The following is a 15,570-nucleotide window of genomic DNA, read 5'->3' as shown; positions in this document are numbered from 1 at the left end:
TAGACCCTACGGGTTCGGGAGACACGCAGACATGACCGAGACGACTCTCCGGTCAATAACCAACAGCGGGATCTGGATACCCATGTTGGCTCCCACATGCTCCTCGATGATCTCATCGGATGAACCACGATGTCGAGGATTCAAGTAACCCCGTATACAATTCCCTTTGTCAATCGGTACATTACTTGCCCGAGATTCGATCATCGGTATCCCAATACCTCGTTCAATCTCGTTACCGGCAAGTCACTTTACTCGTACCATAATGCATGATACCGTGACCAAACACTTTGTCACTTTGAGCTCATTATGATGATGCATTACCGAGTGGGCCCAGAGATACCTCTCCGTCATACGGAGTGACAAATCCCAGTCTCGATCCGTGTCAACCCAACAGATACTTTCGGGGATACCCGTAGTATATCTTTATAGTCACCCAGTTGCGTTGTGACGTTTGGTACACCCAAAGCACTCCTACGGTATCCGGGAGTTACATGATCTCATGGTCTAAGGAAAAGATACTTGACATTGGAAAAGCTCTAGCAAACGAACTACACGATCTTGTGCTATGCTTAGGATTGGGTCTTGTCCATCACATCATTCTCCTAATGATATGATCCCGTTATCAACGACATCCAATGTCCATAGTTAGGAAACCATTACTATCTATTGATCAACGAGCTAGTCAACTAGAGGCTTACTAGGGACATGTTATGGTCTATGTATTCACACATGTATTACGATTTCCGGATAACACAATTATGGCATGAATAACAGACAATTATCATGAACAAGGAAATATAATAATAATCATTTTATTATTGCCTCTAGGGCATATTTCCAACAGTCTCCCACTTGCACTAGAGTCAATAATCTAGTTACATTGTGATGAATCAAACACCCATAGAGTTCTGGTGTTGATCATGTTTTGCTCGCGGAAGAGGTTTAGTCAACGGATCTGCGACATTCATATTCGTATGCACTTTGCAAATATCTATGTCTCCATCTTGAACATTTTCATGAATGGAGTTGAAGCGACGCTTGATGTGCCTGGTCTTCTTGTGAAAACTGGGCTCCTTGGCAAGGGCAATAGCTCCAGTGTTGTCACAGAAGAGAGTGATCGGCCCCGACGCATTGGGTATGACTCCTAGGTCGGTGATGAACTCCTTCAACCTCATTGCTTCATGCGCTGCCTCCGAGGCTGCCATGTACTCCGCTTCACATGTAGATCCCGCCACAACGCTCTGCTTGCAACTGCACCAGCTTACTGCCCCTCCATTCAAAATATACACGTATCCGGTTTGTGACTTAGAGTCATCCAGGTCTGTGTCGAAGCTAGCGTCGACGTAACCCTTTACGACAAGCTCTTCGCCACCTCCATAAGCGAGAAACATATCCTAAGTCCTCTTCAGGTACTTTAGGATATTATTGACCGCTGTCCAGTGTTCCTTGCCGGGATTACTTTGGTACCTTCCTACCAAACTTACGGCAAGGTTTACATCAGGTCTGGTACACAGCATGGCATACATAATAGACCCTATGGCTGAGGCATAAGGGATGACACTCATCTCTTCTATATCTTCTGCCGTGGTCGGGCATTGAGCCGAGCTCAATCTCACACCTTGCAATACAGGCAAGAACCCTTTCTTCGACTGATCCATATTGAACTTCTTCAATATCTTATAAAGGTATGTGCTTTGTGAAAGACCTATGAGGCGTCTCGATCTATCCCTATAGATCTTGATGCCTAATATGTAAGCAGCTTCTGCAAGGTCCTTCATTGAAAAACACTTGTTCAAGTAGGCCTTAATGCTGTCCAAAAGTTCTATATCATTTCCCATCAAAAGTATGTCATCTACATATAATATGAGAAATGCTACAGAGATCCCACTCACTTTCTTGTAAGCGCAGGCTTCTCCATAAGTCTGCATAAACCCAAACACTTTGATCATCTCATCAAAGCGAATGTTCCAACTCCGAGATGCTTGTACCAGCCCATAAATTGATCGCTGGAGCTTGCACACCTTGTTAGCATTCTCAGGATCGTCAAAACCTTCCGGCTGCATCATATACAGTTCTTCCTTAAGACAGCCATTAAGGAATGCCGTTTTGACGTCCATTTGCCATATCTCATAATCATAGTATGCGGCAATTGCTAACATGATTCGGACGGACTTCAGCTTCGCTACGGGAGAGAAAGTCTCGTAGTCTACCCCTTGAACTTGTCGATAACCCTTAGCAACAAGCCGAGCTTTATAGATGGTAACATTACCATCCGCGTCCGTCTTCTTCTTAAAGATCCATTTGTTTTGTATCGCTCGCTGATCATCGGGCAAGTCTGTCAAAGTCCACACTTTGTTTTCATACATGGATCCTATTTCGGATTGCATGGTGTCGGTGTCAAAACCGACGGATCTCGGGTAGGGGGTCCCGAACTGTGCGTCTAGGTGGATGGTAACAGGAGACAAGGGACACGATGTTTTTACCCAGGTTCGGGCCCTCTCGATGGAGGTAAAACCCTACTCCTGCTTGATTAATATTGATGATATGGGTAGTACAAGAGTTGATCTACCACGAGATCAGAGAGGCTAAACCCTAGAAGCTAGCCTATGGTATGATTGTTGTTCATCCTTCGAACTAAAACTCTCTGGTTTATATAGACACTGGAGAGGGCTAGGGTTACATAGAGTCGGTTACAATGGGAGGAGATCTTCATATCATATCGCCAAGCTTGCCTTCCGCGCCAAGGAAAGTCCTATCCGGACACGGGACAAAGTCTTCAATCTTGTATCTTCATAGTCCGAGAGTCCGGCCATCCGGACACCCCCTAATCCAGGACTCTCTCAGTAGCCCCTGAACCAGGCTTCAATGATGACGAGTCCGGCGCGCAAATTGTCTTTAGCATTGCAAGGCGGGTTCCTCCTCCAAATACTCCATAGAAGATGTTGAACACAAGGATAGTGTCCGGCTCTGCAAAATAAGTTCCACATACCACTGTAGAGAGAATAATATCTGCACAAATCTAATCTGCTGACGTATTCCGCAGCGTGACATCACGCCACGGCCAAGCCTTTATGCGAATCGTTTTATTGTTCCACCTCAGCGCGTTTAGCGAGGCGGTTTCCTTGGCACGTCTTGTCAAAGCAGAGATCGTGTCCTCTTATTCCGGGATTCTCATCAATACGGGCACGGGTAACCCAACTGCGCCATTAACCGCAGCGCTTGGGAGATAAGCGAGTTTTATTGGGCTGGTGGGGGCTTGTAGTCTCGGTCGCCCATATAAGGGGATAAGGATCCACCCTTTCCATTTACGCCTGCTTCCTCCCTTGCTTATCCGTCCCTGCGCACTCGAGCTCCAGTGCCCAAGACCGCACTTCCCACCTCGACCTTTCTCCAGTCATGTCCGGAGCGGGAGGTAGATGGATGGCCTCCTCCGTCACGAAGGGGCAAATCAAAAAGTTGAGGAAGGCCGGATACTTGTCTGACGACATCGCGCACCGGCTTCCCGAGGAGGGGCAACTCGTCCCCACTCCTGGGCCCCATGAGAGGGTCGTGTTTCTCCCCCATTTCCTCCGCGGACTGGGCTTTCCTCTTCACCCGTTCGTCCGGGGGCTCATGTTCTACTACGGCCTGGACTTCCATGATCTGGCCCCGAACTTCATCCTCAACATCTCGGCGTTCATCGTCGTATGTGAGGCCTTCCTCCGCATCTAGCCTCACTTTGGCCTATGGCTGAAGATCTTCAGCGTCAAGCCGAAGGTCGTGGGCGGACGTCAAGAGGAGTGCGGAGGTGCCATGGTGGGCAAGATAGCCAACGCAACATGGCTCGAGGGCGCCTTCGTAGAGACCATCAAAGGATGGCAGTCGGGGTGGTTCTATATCACCGAGCCGCGTGACCCTGAGTGGGCAGCGGCCCCCGAATTCCGATCCGGCATCCCCACTCGGCTCACATCTTGGAAGGAGACGGGCCTGTTGTGGGGTACTCCGGAAGAGGTGACCGGACTCCAAACCTGCGTCCGAGACCTGGTGAACAAGAAGGTTAAGCTTGTCAACATAGTCCAGGTCATGCTCTTCCGCCGGATTCTCCCGTGTCAACGACGGGCCTTCACCTTGTGGGAGTTCGACCCCGCCCAGCACCAGACTCTGTCCCGGCTTTTCGACACAAAGCACGAGGATTCTTGGAAGGTGCTATTCAAGAGCTCCGAGGTCTCCCCACCCATCACCGAGGATCGCGGATTCTGCGCCAAGCGCCAAGCCAACGAAGTAAGCTTGCTTTTAGTCTCTCTCGGGACACTTGATTTTCATAGCTTGATTCCGTGTAGGTTCTAAACTCCTGCTCCTTTGACAGGACTGGAAGAGGACATCCGGACAGTTTGACTGCCCGGCCCCTTTGCCCGAAGGCCCAGCAGATGCAAGTTTGACGAAGCTGCTGGTTCCGGCACCTCACGTGGTGCCGGAGAAGGAGGCCAAGAAGAAGGCCACAGGGACCCGAAAGAGTTCTCGGCGCCTGGTGGTGTCGGATTCATCGCCCGACAACCCCGAAGCGCCCTCCACCTCTGAGGATGAGGAGGAGGAAGAAGAAGAAGCCTCTCCCCCTCCAGCGGGGGAGGCAAGAAGAGGAAGGCCGCCCCAACTGGGGAGGCCGGAGGTTCCAAGAAGGGGAGGACCCTTCTGCCGGACTACGCCTCCGATGCCGAAGACGACAGGGAGGAATGGCCATCCAGGGTCAAGCCCCTGGCAAAATCGTAAGTATCCGGATACCAGAATAACTTATGGCGCTCCCCAAATGTATGGTACCTTCTGACACCGAATTCAATCATGTAGTCCGCCCAAGGCTCAGCTTGGCGATTCGTCGAGCGGCTCCCTGGATTCGTCGGATGTGAATAGCGCTTCACTTCCGACGGCCTCCTCCCCTCTCCCTACGGACGACGCCGAGGTGGAGTCCCAAAAGGGACTAAACCAGGAGGAGGTGGTCCTGGAGGTGCCGCAAGGCGACCTCCCGGACTCCAGGCCAAAAGGGGGTAAAACCCCAGAGGGATCTAAGTCCGGCCCCGGGCCGGACACCGATCCGGAACCAACAACGGTTCCAGAGTCCGGCAGGCGGCGCCTTCATAAGAAAGGCGCACCTACGACGCCGGCGGCCTCCGTCCAACCGGAGACGCCGGACAATTTGCTGGAGGTGCTTAACGGCGCCTCCATCGACGAAGAGCACCGCACTGTTATGAGTGCGGTGATTCAGAAGGTTCAGTCCGCCAAGAGCGGGCTGACAGAAGCCTGTACCAGCCTGCTAATAGGCTTCGAGGTATGTAAAACATATAAAAATGTTACCGCATAGACAATAGCCCCTGAGACTCAGTTCGGCGTTCGAAAGAAAAGCCGGACTGAGGGTCTAAAAAGATATACGCAGGAGTCTAACATAAATATGTCGATATGGGAATGCAAGCTGCGCTGCTGACCTCGGCCGCACTGAATGCGGAGGTCGACGCATTGAAGCAGAACCTCGAGCGGTCCGAGAACGAGCTCGGCCGTGCCAAGAAGCAGCTCAAGGACAAGGGGGTATGTAAAACCGTATGTAAATGTATATAGAAATACTTGGTTGCAAATAATGACAGGACCAACATGAACATTGCAGGGGCCACGACCGAGGTGGCGACCCTGAAGGAAGCAGTGTCCAAGGCCGAAAACAGTGCGGCCTTGGAGTGCACCGATCGAGAGAAGCAGGAGGCGCGGGTGGCGGAGGTGCGGCTAGAGCTTCAGGCTCTCGTGGAGAAACACGAGAGTTTGGAGCATGACTCGAAGACTCGAGAGTCCGAGCTCGCCTTGGCTCTTGAGAGTGCCAAAACCGCTAAGGCCGAAGCCCAGAAGGCCCTCCAGGAGATCGAGGCGATAAAGAAGATAGCGGCGGGTAAGGCATTCTTTATGCAAAGCAAGCATATAAAAGTGAATTATCTGTTACTTACCCGAATCCGGAGCTCTCCAGGAGCGTTCGCCGATCTGCCCCGTAGTGTGTCTGATGCTGCCGCGTTCTACCGCGCCGAGGAGGGGAGCTCGACGGAAAAGGTGTTCTGGTCTCAATATGCTGAGGCCGGACATCCGGTGCCCCTGAGCGACCAGCTGAAGCAGCTAGTCGAGCTCCACAAGGTGGCCGAACAGGCCATGAAGGGCCTCATAGTTCGGCTGTGGCCTAGAGAAGCCATGCCTGGGAGCTACTTCGGTCTTGTGCGGCGGCTGTTTGACGCTTGTCCATGCATTGAAGTCATCAAGCGCTCCGTCTGTATCGAAGGTGCCCGCCGGGCCCTTACCCGTGCTAAAGTGCACTGGGGCAAGATGGACGCCGAGAAGCTTGTGACAGACGCGCCACCGCCGGGCAAGGAGTATCACAAGCCCAAGATGTATTATAAGGGCGTCCTGAAGGGTGCCCGCCTTATAGTGGGTGAATGCTCCAAAGATGTAATTTTTGAGTAGACTCGCATATGTTATCCTGTATGCTGAAAACTTTGTTCATATGCGCTAAGCAACGCTTGTTAATTTAAAATATTACCTTCTGTGTGGCCGTTTATCAAATCTGAGAGATGCAAGTCCTCGGCTTCTACCCCCATGCCACGAGTGCTGGGGTGTTCAGGATAAACCTGAGCGCTCTTGTTCCCATTCTTGGGTCCATCTAGGGAGGCGCTCACCACAACGAACAAGGCCATCGAACTTATAATGCTTTATCACTCTCACTTAGCCATATAATTCTATAATTTTAAATTTCGGCGAAGCCCCTAGTATTCGGAAGACCGAGTTCGGGGCGCTATCCACGCCTAGGCCAGATAAATCCGGCTCCTCGCTCTAAGCGGCATAAGTCTTTAGGGACTCGAAAAACCTCGCGAACAGCGACCGGTCTCTCGCACTATCATGACGGTCAGTTTTAGCTTTCTCTACTGAGGTGTTAACCCAGCTCAACTGGGGCACAATTGCAGTAGTTCTCCCAGCGCTATCTTAGCCAACATTGTGGAACGTAAGGTACCAAAACATGGGAGCCGGGCAAACCCAACTATTGACCCAAGACATGATTCAGAGCCGATGCATATAGTGCTATAAGTTCGGGGTGCCGCACTCATGAGAGTGTTCGGTCTTCTCACACCGTGTTATGGGGTGCTTAAGCCCCTGGTGTATTAGCCGTACCAAAGTGTACGGTTGCATAATGTCATGACTGAACATATTTGTATAAAAATAGATGAGTACAATAATAGATAAGAGCTATGTATTGTTTATTAAAAAGGGCTGCTATGAAAGCAGAATGATACAAATAGTGCAATAAGCAAGAGATGGGATTATTTGACATGTCCCCCTCCAGGGGCAAGCTGTGAGACTTTTAAGTAAAACAGGTATTTAGCTCGTTATAGAGACCACCTGGACATTTGACGTGGCTTGTTCTCTCCCTGGCTGTTGCATCGTATGTTCGGCGAGTGTATTGCTGGACAGGCCTTCCGGATAGTTGGGTCCTGAAAGTATATATAAAAAAGGAAACGGCAGAATAGGGAGCCCCTAGTGCGGTTAAGCCGCATTCTGGGCGTTCCGTAGTTGTGCCCCTCCCCTTATGCCTATGGTATTTCCAAAGCGTAGTTATGTACGCGTGGTACCGCTATCGCCATCTGGCGAGGGCTGGGGTTGGGGCCACACTGCTACGCTTGCTCGGAACGTGCCAGCCGGTTTTGTTGTAGGTTACTTCGGGCGCGCTTGACGTTGTCCGGACGTTTAATACCCGGATTGGGGAATTGCCTTGAGAGGCTACTTTGTACTTCCGCCGCCAGGGCCGCCGTGTGCTCCTCCGTTCGGAGGGAGCGTTCGGTGTTTCCATTTACCGTAATGACTCCGCGAGGGCCTGGCATCTTGAGCTTGAGATATGCGTAGTGCGGCACCGCATTGAATTTTGCGAATGCGGTTCGTCCGAGTAGGGCATGATAGCCACTGCGGAATGGGACTATGTCGAAGATTAACTCTTCGCTTCGGAAATTATCCAGGGATCCGAAGACCAATTCGAGTGTAACCGAGCCTGTACAGCTGGCTTCTACACTTGGTATGACGCCTTTAAAGGTTGTCTTTGTGGGTTTAATCCTTGAGGGATCTATACCCATTTTTCGCACTATATCCTAATAAAGCAGGTTCAGGCTGCTGCCGCCGTCCATGAGGACTCTAGTGAGGTGAAATCCGTCAATGATTGGGTCTAGGACCAATGCGACGAATCCGCCGTGACGGATGCTAGTGGGGTGGTCCCTTCGATCAAAAGTGATTGGGTAGGAGGATCATGGGTTGAACTTTGGGGCGACCGGCTCCAACACATAGACATCCTTGAGAGCACGCTTCCGCTCCCTTTTGGGGATATGGGTTGCGTATATCATGTTCACCGTCCGCACTTGCGGGGGAAGCCCTTCTGTCCTCTGTTGTTCGGCAGCCGAGGCCCCTCCTCGTCATCGCTATGCAGCCCCTTGTCTCTGGTTTCGGCACTTAACTTGCCTGCCTGCTTGAACACCCAACAATCCCTGTTGGTGTGGTCGGCTGGTTGTTCGGGGGTGCCGTGTATCTGGCACGAGCGATCGAGTATCCGGTCTAAACTGGATGGGCCCGAAGGGTTTCTTTTGAATGGCTTCTTCCGCTGACCGGGTTTAGAGCTTCTAAATCCGGCATTAACTTCCGTATCCTCAGTATTGTCACCGTTAATGCAGCGCTTGTGCTTGTTGCGACGTGACCTGCCATTGTTGTCCTTGGTATCCGAATTGCTAGGGCTCTTGGTTATGTTATTGCTACGAGCTAGCCAGTTGTCTTCTCCCGCGCAAAAGTGGGTCATGAGTATCGTGAGGGCTGCCATAGATTTCGGCTTTTCCTGTCCTAGGTGCCGGGCAAGCCATTCGTCACGGATATTGTGCCTGAAGGCTGCAAGGGCCTCGGCGTCCGGACAGTGGCTATTTGATTTTTCTTGGTTAGGAACAATGTCCAGAATTGTCTGGCCGATTCCTCTGGCTGCTGGATTATGTGGCTTAGGTCATTGGCGTCTGGTGGTCGCACATAAGTGCCCTGGAAGTTGTCAAGGAACGCGGATTCCAGGTCCTCCCAGGAACTAATTGACTCTGCTGGCAGGCTATTAAGCCAGTGCCGAGCTGGTCCTTTAAGCTTGAGCGGGAGGTATTTGATGGCGTGTAGATCATCACCACGGGCCATGTGGATATGAAGGAGATAATCCTCGATCCACACCGCGGGATCTGTTGTGCCATTGTATGATTCGATGTTTACGGGTTTAAAACCCTCGGGGATTTGATGATCCATTACTTCGTCTGTGAAGCATAGTGGGTGCGCGGCGCCCCTGTACTGGGCTATATCGCGACGCAGCTCGGATGAGCTTTGTCTGTTGTGTTCGGCCTGGCCGTATTTATCATATCCGGCGTGACGGTTATCGTCACGTGACGTGGGGCGCCCACGCGATCTGTAGATCGATCTTGTTTGCCTTGCCTTATTCTCCAATATGTCTCACAGGTCTGTTGCGTCTCCCTGCACTCTAGTATTTTTTGAGCGGCGCGGGGGTGCGGCTTGGGACGAGGGCCGAAAGGCCTCTCTGTCTCGGCCATGGGGTGGCCGATTGGGTGCATCGTACGCTGGTGATGTAGGTTTAGTTGCTTCCTTCTCTAGCTAGGGTAGCAGCCTGCGCTTTGGGTAGCTCTTGGAGGGGCATTCGAGTTTATACTCTTCGGCCACCAGGACTTCAGTCCATCTGTCGGCTAGCAAGTCTTGGTCAGCTCTAAGCTACTGCTGTTTTTTCTTGAGGCTGCTTGCTGTGGCCATAAGCCTGCGTTTGAAACGCTCTTATTCGATGGGATCCTTTGGCACGACGAATTCGTCGTCGTCGAGGCTTACCTCATCTTCGGAGGGAGGCATATAATTGTCGTCCTCGACCTCCCTGTCTGCAACTATCTCATGAGGGCTGGCTCCTCCATCCTCCTGCGCTGAATCCTGCTGGAGGGGGTTGTCTTCGGCACTGTCCGGGGTGTTGTTGTCTACAGTGCCGGACTCGCCATTTTTGCTTTGGCGGGATTTAGAGCGGCGCCGCTGACGTCGGCGCTTGGGTTGCTTCTTGGAGGGGTCGTCCTCCGTTTTTTCCTCGCCATCCCCTACTTTGGGGGTGTCCACCATGTATATGTCATATGACAAGGTGGATTTCCAGTGCCCTATAGGTGCTGGTTCTTGGTCGTCTCCTTCATCGGCGTCCATACCGTTGATGTCTTCGGAGTCGAAGTCGAGCATGTCGGTTAAATCGTCGACAGTGGCTACAAAGTGGGTGGTGGGTGGGTTTTGAATTTCTTCATCGTCTGCATCCCAACCATGATGACCATAGTCCGGCCAGAGTTCTCCTGACAAAGAGAGAGACTTTAGTGAATTCAGGATATCGCCAAAGGGCGAGTGCTGAAAGACGTCCGTGGCGGTGAACTCCATGATCGGAGCCCAATCGGGTTCGATCGGAAGGGGTGCGGAAGATTCGGAGTTCAGAACAGAGTCTGGCACCTTGGAGTCATAGGCCTCGCAAAGGACTAGGCTGGTATTCGGCTCTATCGCCGTAGAGATTGCGGCTCCTGGGGCGGTGTCCAACCGTCCGTCCCCGACTGGCGCAGTCGGCTCCGAGCTAATGATCGGAGCAGGCACCTGAGCGGCGCTCTGGGCGCTGTCCGGCGGTAGAGCTAGATCATGCCCATCGTAACAGTGCGGCGTGCTCGGCCGTGGCTCGAATCCGTCGAAGATCAAGTCCCCGCGGATGTCAGCCCTGTAGTTTAAGCTTCCAAACCTGACCTGATGGCCAGGGGCGTAGCTTTCGATCTGCTCCAGATGGCCAAGCGAATTGGCCCGCGGTGCGAAGCCGCCGAATATGAAGATCTGTCTGGGGAGAAAAGTCTCACCCTGGACCGCGTCGTGGTTGATGATCGAAGAAGCCATCGGGCCTAAAGGTGACGACACAGAGGAACTCTCAATGAAAGCACCAATGTCGGTGTCAAAACCGGCGGATCTCGGGTAGGGGGTCCCGAACTGTGCATCTAGGCGGATGGTAACAGGAGACAAGGGGCACGATGTTTTTACCTAGGTTCGGGCCCTCTCGATGGAGGTAAAGCCCTACTCCCGCTTGATCAATATTGATGATATGGGTAGTACAAGAGTTGATGTACCACGAGATCAGAGAGGCTAAACCCTAGAAGCTAGCCTATGGTATGATTGTTGTTGGTCCTTCGGACTAAAACTCTCTAGTTTATATAGACACCAGAGAGGGCTAGGGTTACATAGAGTCGGTTACAATGGGAGGAGATCTTCATATCATATCGCCAAGCTTGCCTTCCACGCCAAGGAAAGTCCTATCCGGACACGGGACGAAGTCTTCAATCTTGTATCTTCATAGTCCGGGAGTCCGGCCAAAGGTCATAGTCCGGCCATCCGGACACCCCCTAATCCAGGACTCCCTCACATGGCTTCAAGCCATTTGTTAGAATCTGGGCCCGCCATCGCTTCTTAATAGTTCGAAGATTCACCGTTGTCTAACAACATGATTTCCATGACAGGGTTGCCATACCACTCTGGTGTGGAACGTGTCCTTGTGGACCTACGAAGTTCAGTAGCAACTTGATCCGAAGTACCTTGATCATCATCATTAATTTCCTCTCCAGTTGGTGTAGGAACCACAAGAACATCTTCCTGAGCTGCTCTACTTTCCGGTTCAAGAGGTAGTACTTCATCGAGTTCTACTTTCCTCCCACTTACTTCTTTCGAGAGAAACTCTTTCTCCAGAAAGGACCCGTTCTTGGCAACAAAGATCTTGCCTTCGGATGTAAGGTAGAAGGTATACCCAATGGTTTCTTCCCAAACCACAATTCATACGGTGTCGTCTCAACGGATTTAGACGGTGCCCTATTTAAAGTGAATGTAGCTGTCTCTAGAGCGCATCCCCAAAATGATAGCGGTAAATCGGTAAGAGACATCATAGACCATACCATATCCAATAAAGTGCGATTACGACGTTCGGACACACCGTTACACTGAGGTGTTCCAGGCGGCGTGAGTTGTGAAACGATTCCACATTTCCTTAAGTGCGTACCAAATTCATGACTTAAATATTCTCCTCCACGATCTGATCGTAAGAACTTTATTTTTCGGTCACGTTGATTCTCCACCTCATTTTGAAATTCCTTGAACTTTTCAAAGGTCTCAGACTTGTGTTTCATCAAGTAGACATACCCATATCTACTCAAGTCATCAGTGAGAGTGAGAACATAACGATAGCCACCACGAGCCTCAACGCTCATTGGACCACACACATCAGTATGTATAGTTTCCAATAAGTTGGTTGCTCGCTCCATTGTTCCGGAGAACGGAGTCTTGGTCATTTTACCCATGAGGCATGGTTCGCACGTGTCAAATGATTCGAAATCAAGAGACTCCAAAAGTCCATCTGTATGGAGCTTCTTCATGCGTTTGACACCAATGTGACCAAGGCGGCAGTGCCACAAATATGTGGGACTATCATTATCAATCTTACATCTTTTGGTACTCACACTATGAATATGTGTAACATCACGTTCGAGATTCATTAAGAATAAACCATTGACCAGCGGGGCATGACCATAAACATATCTCTCATATAAATAGAACAACCATTATTCTCTGATTTAAATGAGTAGCCATCTCGCATTAAACGAGATCCAGATACAATGTTCATGCTCAAAGCTGGCACTAAATAACAATTATTGAGGTTTAAAACTAATTCCGTAGGTAAATGTAGAGGTAGCGTGTCGACGGCGATCACATCGACCTTGGAACCATTCCCGACGCGCATCGTCACCTCCACCTTCGCCAGTCTCCGCTTATTCCGCAGCTCCTGCTTTGAGTTACAAATATGAGAAACCGCACCAGTATCAAATACCCAGGAGCTACTACGAGTACTGGTAAGGTACACATCAATTACATGTATATCACATATACCTTTAGTGTTGCCGGCCTTCTTGTCCGCTAAATATTTGGGGCAGTTCCGCTTCCAGTGACCCTTCCCTTTGCAATAAAAGCACCCAGTCTCAGGCTTGGGTCCATTCTTTGGCTTTTTCCCGGCAACTTGCTTACCGGGCACGGCAACTTCCTTGCCGTCCTTCTTGAAGTTCTTCTTACCCTTGCCTTTCTTGAACTTAGTGGTTTTATTGACCATCAACACTTGATGTTCCTTTTTGATTTCCACCTCCGCTGACTTCAGCATTGAAAATACTTCAGGAATAGTTTTCACCATCCCCTGCATATTGTAGTTCATCACAAAGCTCTTGTAGCTAGGTGGGAGCGACTGAAGGATTCTGTCAATGAACGCCTCGTCTGGGAGGTTAATGTCCAGCTAGGACAAGCGGTTGTGCAACCCAGACATTTTGAGTATGTGCTCACTGACAGAACTATTTTCCTCCATCTTACAACTATAGAACTTGTCGGAGACTTCATATCTCTCGACCCGGGCATGAGCTTGGAAAACCATTTTCAGCTCCTCGAACATCTCATATGCTTCGTGTTGCTCAAAATGCTTTTGGAGCCCCGGTTCTAAGCTGTAAAGCATGCCACACTGAACGAGGGAGTAATCATCAGCACGTGACTGCCAAGTGTTCATAACGTCTTGGTTCTCTGGGATGGGTACTTCACCTAGCGGTCCTTCTAGGACATATGCTTTCTTGGCAGCTATGAGGATGTTCCTCAGGTACCGGACCCAGTCCGTATAGTTGCTGCCATCATCTTTCAGCTTGGTTTTCTCTAGGAACGCGTTGAAGTTGAGGTTGACATGAGCGTTGGCCATTTGATCTACAAGACACTTTTGCAAAGGTTTTTAGACTAAGTTCATGATAATTAAGTTCATCTAATCAAATTATTTAATGAACTCCCACTAAGATTAGACATCCCTCTAGTCATCTAAGTGATACATGATCCGAGTCAACTAGGCCGTGTCCGATCATCACGTGAGACGGACTAGTCATCATTGGTGAACATCTCCATGTTGATCGTATCTTCCATACGACTCATGTTCGACCTTTCGGTCTCTTGTGTTCCGAGGCCATGTCTGTACATGCTAGGCTCGTCAAGTTAACCTAAGTGTTTATGCATGTGTAAATCTATCTTACACCCATTGTATGTGAACGTTAGAATCTATCACACCCGATCATCACGTGGTGCTTCGAAACAATGAACTTTCGCAACGGCGCACAGTTAGGGGGAACACTTTCTTGAAATTATTATGAGGGATCATCTTATTTACTACCGTCGTTCTAAGCAAATAAGATGCAAAAACATGATAAACATCACATGCAATCAAACAGTGACATGATATGGCCAATATCATATAGCTCATTTGATATCCATCTTCGGGGCGCCATGATCATCTTCGTCACCGGCATGACACCATGATCTCCATCATCGTGTCTCCATGAAGTTGCTCGCCAAGTATTACTTCTACTACTATGGCTAACGGTTTAGCAATAAAGTAAAGTAATTACATGGCGTTTAATCATTGACACGCAGGTCATACAATAATTAAGACAACTCTTATGGCTCCTGCCGGTTGTCATACTCATCGACATGCAAGTCGTGATTCCTATTACAAGAACATGATCTCATACATCACATATATATCATTCATCACAACTTTTGGCCATATCACATGACAAGGCATATGCTGCAAAAACAAGTTAGACGTCCTCTAATTGTTGTTGCATGTTTTACGTGGCTGCAATAGGGTTCTAGCAAGAACGTTTTCTTACCTACGTAAAAGCCACAACGTGATATGCCAATTTCTATTTACCCTTCATAAGGACCCTTTTTATCGAATCCGCTCCGACTAAAGTGGGAGAGACAGACACCCGCTAGCCACCTTATGCAACTAGCGCATGTCAGTCGGTGGAACCTGTCTCACATAAGCATACGTGTAAGGTCGGTCCGGGCCGCTTCATCCCACGATGCCGCCGAAGCAAAATAAGACTAGTAGTGGCAAGAAAATTGACAACATCTACGCCCACAACAAATTTGTGTTCTACTCGTGCAAGGAAAACTATGCATAGACCAAGCACTGATACCACTGTTGGGGAACGTTGCAGAAATTAAAAAATTTCTACGCTTCACCAAGATCAATCTATGGAGTTCATCTAGCAACGAGAGAGAGGAGTGCATCTACATACCCTTGTAGATCGTGAGCGGAAGTGTTCAAGAGAACGGGGTTGAGGCAGTCGTACTCGTCGTGATCCAAATCACCGATGATCCTAGTGCTGAACGGACAGCACCTCCGCGTTCAACACACGTACGGTTGGGGAAGACGTCTCCTCCTTCTTGATCCAGCAAGGGGGAAGGAGAGGTTGATGGAGATCCAGCAGCACGACGGCGTGGTGGTGGATGCAGCAGCGATCTCGGCAGGGCTTCGCCAAGCACTACGAGAGGGAGAGGTGTTGCAGAGGGAGAGGGAGGCGCCAGGAGCATGGGTGCGCAGCCCTCCCTCCCCCCTCTTTATATATAGGTCCCCTAGGGGGGGGGCGCCGGCCCTAGGAGATC

The sequence above is a fragment of the Triticum dicoccoides genome, chromosome 4B (assembly GCF_002162155.2).
Source record: "Triticum dicoccoides isolate Atlit2015 ecotype Zavitan chromosome 4B, WEW_v2.0, whole genome shotgun sequence".
NCBI classification, from domain to species: Eukaryota; Viridiplantae; Streptophyta; class Magnoliopsida; order Poales; family Poaceae; genus Triticum; species Triticum dicoccoides.
This window is presented reverse-complemented; position numbering follows the sequence as displayed.